A 5,589-nucleotide genomic window follows, 5' to 3' on the forward strand; every position below is an offset into this window, starting at 1 on the left:
CTCAAATATATGAATAAGTAGCCTGCTAATTTACAGCTGACCTATTTGTTTCTAATTCAGTTCTTCTAGTTAGAAGATATTTTGCTATATAGAGTTCCAGCAGGATTACTTGTCCAAATATACAGTCTTTTCTAATTTCACAGAAATAGAGACTTCACTGACATACAGTCATTCCACCGAAGAGTCTATTTTTCAGTTAGCAAGGTTGCCTGTGAGACTAAGTTCTAGACAAATGGAGAAAGAAGAATAAGTGATGTGTACCAGGTCCATGTCTTGCCATTGAAACAATTGAGTGTGCTGGGTCCTGCACCATTTTTTCCTTACTCCTGGCTAGACACATCCAGCCCTGAAGGAACGATTTGACTCTGGGATTGAAGCCATGTATTTGAAGTGTCAGGGCTGTTCCTGTAGTCCAGGAGCCATTACTTAGGGGTAGTAGAGAGAGAAATTTCTGTCTTATTCAATCTACCCTGTTTTAAATTGGTTTTTGTTAAAGCAATTTAGCTGGTACCCCCAACAAATACTACAATCACCTTGTAATAGCTGCAGAGACTTACTGCCTTTCATTTATAATTTTAAAAAATATTTTATAATAGCTATAACATCTCCTACTTATTTAAAGCATTTAACAAGTATGCATTGGGTGCCCATTACTACATGGTTTCGTGCTAGAAACCAGGCCTCTGATCATGAAGAATTTTGTCCCCATCTTGTAAGTCTGTAAAGCCTTTGGAATGGGTGAGTATGAATGGAGTTTGGGGTTTGTGTGAAGGAGTTCTGGTTGTGCCACATGTTTGGGGAAGCAGAGGCAGCTATATGAACAACAAGCTCCAATTTGATGTAATGAGCATAAAGATAGAGGAATCTGAGAGTGGTTCAGAAAATCAGATATCCAGACCCTTTTTCATTTCACATGTGTAATAATTAGGTGTTCATGTGCATGTGGGAGACGAGCCTCCTTCATGCCTTGTTATGATTTCAGCATACTATCCATCTAATGAGAAAAAAATACTTTTTTAAAAAAAAAGAAAAATCTGATATCTAGCCCTTAACCTAAGCATTAGAGTTAGCCTGAGAAAAATTTTCCAAATAAAACATTTCTAGTTCTGTATCTATTGCAGCTCAGACGCACCTGCTTCTGACCTATCAATATTCATTCAAGTCTTCCTTTGGGTACATGGTATCAGATTCAGTCAACAGAATCATAAATGCTCAAGTGAAGGATTCTTATGCTCAATGTGGGTTCCTTTTGGCTACTTGAGGCAAAAGCTTCCATTCTGCATTGTCTCGAGTCAGGAAATAGTGGGATTAAATATTTATGTCCTGACAAACACCTTCAGAATGGGAACTAAGACAACTGGGTCCCTGTAGGAATAATGTGATGTCACAATGACCCTGGAACATTCACAGATGGCAAGGCAGCACTTCCCACTAAGCATTGTTTTTATATCACCCCAGGGAGTGGTAAAACAGCTAGGCTTTGTAGTCAGATAAAATTGGGTTCAAATCTGGACTGTTTGACTAACTAGCTGTGTATATTTGATAATGTGTCTTAATCTTTTAAAGCCCTAGTTTCCTCATTTGAAAAAGAGGGTGAAGCAATGGCCTAGTTTGGGTTCCCCTGGGAAGCAGGTGGCAGGTAGAATTTGGAAGTGGAAGGGAGGTATTGATAAAGGATGGACACAGTGGAAGCGTGTGGGCAAGCGGACTCTAATGCAGACCTGATACATGTGGGGGCAAAGCAGAGGGGTCAGAGCCTCAGCGCAACTAGGAAAATGTCCCACGCAGGCCAATGAGAGCCCCTGAGCAAAGACGGCCCATGAGAGGAATCTAGTGTTGAGCAGGAAGGGCAGGCTCGAGTGCACAGGCATAGTCATTGCTGCAAGCTGCTCAGTGGCAGACTGGCCTCAGTGTGAGGGTCAGGATACCTGCAGGTTTTCTCCTGTAGGAAGAGCTTTTCGTGTTCCCAAGGCTTCCACCTGTGAGGGTCTAATTAATGCTATAATATATGTAAAGTTCTAGGACATTCTTTGACACATACTCTTTTTTCTTGAATTCCTATTCTATTAGATTAAAACAGTAAATTTGAATTAAATGACCACTAGAGAAGAGACAGAACTATAGTAGCATGAGGCATAGTCCCTGGCCTCAAAAAGTTTATAGTTTAGACAATGAAAAGTGATATGTACATTTAAAAGTTTTAAGGATAGTACTTATTGCCACTGTATACAAGTGGCAATATTAGCACTGTATGCAAGTTTGGATACAATGATGATAGAAACATTTACAGATAACAGGGAATTAAGAAATAATAGTAACACAGTGGGCTCATGTAGGTAAATCAAAAATTAAGAGATAAGTTGGGGAATAATGAATAGATCAGGACTTTTGGCAACAGTGGAGTGAGTCCTTCCCTGCTATAAACACAGGGAAATGATGGATAAATTGTGACCATGATAATTTTAAATGTACAGCCAAGACATAAGAAAAGGCAAAGGTTAAGAACAAAGGAAAACTCAAATACAATGTAATAAGCTTGGTTTGATGCTATGGAATAACAGTGAATAGGATTTAGGTGAAAGTTGAAAGGGCTGATGGCTGGGATGATATCCTTAGGGTCTTAGGAGATAGAGAGCTCTAACCAAGCACTTCACAAGCTATTACATACTTGATGTGGCCATGAAAACAAGCTATATGCCTTGGGACTTGCACAAAATATAAAGATGAGTAAATAATTTTACACATTAACTCTATGTGAATTGCACCTTCAAGCCAAGACCACAACCAGGTCAAACAGTTGACATGTCATCAAGTTTGAAACAATGTCACGCATAATGCCCTCTCAGGAACAAACCAAAATCATTCTGAAGAGCTACATTAATAACCCAGAGCAGTGGTTTTTAACCTTCCCAATGCCACAACCCTTTAATACAGTTCTTCATTTTGTGGTGTGGTGACCCCTATGACCCTTTAATACAATTCGTCATGTTGTGGTGACCCCCCAACCATAAAATTATTATAACTGGATGGTAACTTGACATATGAGTGTGCTGTAGTATCATGGTCTCAACTATAACCAGAGAGATTTGAGATGTTTTTTTATGTCTAGCTAATGAATTCATCTTATAATTGCCCAGTTTTTCTTTACTTAAATATACACTTAAGAGTATAGGTATGTTTTATTTTTCATCATTACTCAATCCAGTTTATAATATTTTCATTGCAAAGAAAATATGGTTGGGGGTCACCACAACATGAGGAACTGTATTAAAGGATTGCAGCACTATGAAGGTTGAGAACCACTGACCTAGAACATGAAGAGCTCCCAAACAAACAAACAACAACAACAACAACAACAAATAGTGCCTATGAAAGATAAGATTATAATAAAATTACAAACCACGTTAGACAAACATTCGTCAGGAAGAGGGCAGTAGACATGATCCATGAGAAATTCCTAACCCCATGATCTAGCAATAACAGAATATCTGAAAGAGAATTAAAAGGTTTAGATTTCTTAGAGAGCTCTAAAACAGGATGGAAATCATAGTGAAAGAATGAGAAATACAACAAAGTCATGTTGAAAAAACACCAAAAAGAGCTTCGAGAAAAGGAAAGCAATCATTACATTTTAAAATGAATAGATTTCTCAAGAAGCAGATAGATATAGCTGAAGAAAATGTTAGTGAACTTGGCAACAGAATAAGCAACTAACCAAGAATTAGCATGGAAAACATACTAATGTGGTTAGCAAATTGAAAAATCAGGCAAGATAAAAATAAGAAGGCTGGGTGCCTATTCTGATAAACAGAAAAGATATAGTTAACATTCAAAGGAATGAAGGATTCCCTCCCCACACACAACTGAATCCAGCAAAAATATTTTGTTTAGTTCAACATGAAAATGTAGACTTTCTTGCAGAAATGCATTCAAACATTAGAACACCATGTAATGTAATTCAGCATATTAACAGGTCCAAGGGGAAGGATCTGATCATGTTAACAGATACAGAGAGATCATTTGATAAAATTCATAATCAATTCAGGAGAGTCAGACTCTTAGTACAATAGAATAAAAAGGAACTGCCTTAGTCTGACAGAGCATATCTATCAAAATCACCGCTCATTGTGAAACATTAGAAGTCATCAGAACAAATGCATACAGAAATGAGGCAAAGATTATTCCTATCAGTACATTTATTCAACATCACACGGAAGGTTTCAGACAGAACAATTAAAGAGAAAAGGGAAAGATGTAAAAGGCTGAAAGATGTTAAAGGAAGACTCTAAACCATTATTCACAGAGGATTGTCTAAATAACAAATCTGAAAGAACATATGTAAAATATGGAAGATGTAATAAGGGTTCAGCAGGCTTGCTGGATAAAGATCAGCTTATGCAAATCAGTAATGTACGGATGCGTCAGCACAGCCGATTTAAAAATGGAATTTAAGGAATATCCTTCCAAATTACAACATCGCTCATAAAGCATAAACCAAATCTAACCCAGACGTTTACAAATAAAACTCAAAACATATGTTCAAGGATCTAAAGCTTCTATACCGTAAAGAAACTTATTTGTTCAAAATTTATAACTAGGAGGAAATACTAATTGATATTAAAGAGTCTAACTTTTTTAGAACTTGGAAAACAGATACAACAATGTATGTGAAAGACTGACCTGTAAAAAAGTAAGGCAAGGCTTAGGGTGACTTGTCAGACATTGGACTTACTGTAAATCTGTGGTGACAAATAGACTAGTAGAATAGACCAGTGAGCTCAGAAATATACCCAGACATAAATGATAACTTGATAACTTGACCATGAATGCGCTCGATGTCGGTCTTATTAGCTTTCCCAGAACCTTTCCCTCTGTCTTAGTCTGCTGATTAGTACCCTCCCCTCACCAATTTGCCTATTTTTTTGTTTGTTTGTTTGTTTTTGAACTGAGATAATAGAGTCCACCATGGAGCATGGAATATGACATCCTGAGAAATTGGTGAAGGGCTAGAGATGTGACCCAGATGTTCAGAGGAGTTAGCCCCTTATGGTGTAAACTGAGACTAATAAACCAACAAAAGAAAGACAAGAGGATAGGGCGATACACTTTATCTCCCTGTCCCCTGTAGACAAGTCTAGAGTGACCCGTTTGCATTCTCGCCAGAGAAGTCTCTTAGTAGTTCATTGGAGGCTGCTATGTCTCTTAGTAGTTTATTGAGAAGAGCATTCCCCTGAATGACAATGTACCATATGGCTGGCTTCCCACTTACCTTACCTCACTACCATTTCTTACAACTCTCCTGGCTTATAGTTTGCAAATAAAATGTTAACCCCTTACTCCTGGTCTAGGCTTTCCTTTCTAGAAAGGCTAAGAAATTGCAGACAGTATTATAATAGAACACTTTAAGGGAAAAAAAAATTCAATAAATGTGTTTGGGATGAATAGTGAATATGTTTCGCTTTTAAATCCATTCTCTGATATTAATATAGTCACTTCGACATTTTTCTGAGCATTAGTGTAGTATATTTTTTCTATCCTCTACTCTTATTCTATTTTTGTCTTTGTATTTAAAATGAGTTTCACATTAGC

At 37.4% G+C, this 5,589-nt stretch overlaps 1 non-coding gene across 1 annotated transcript; it reads left to right on the forward strand.

Annotated features, from left to right (window-relative positions):
* The first annotated feature begins 896 nt into the window (after positions 1–896).
* Positions 897–1,000, forward strand: LOC111724167. The gene has a single exon (XR_002772508.1). It is a non-coding gene; the product is annotated as a small nucleolar RNA U13 (small nucleolar RNA).
* Positions 1,001–5,589: the final 4,589 nt, after the last annotated feature.

This window comes from Otolemur garnettii, unplaced genomic scaffold, assembly GCF_000181295.1.
Source record: "Otolemur garnettii isolate 467f Iridium unplaced genomic scaffold, OtoGar3 scaffold00019, whole genome shotgun sequence".
NCBI classification, from domain to species: domain Eukaryota; kingdom Metazoa; phylum Chordata; class Mammalia; order Primates; family Galagidae; genus Otolemur; species Otolemur garnettii.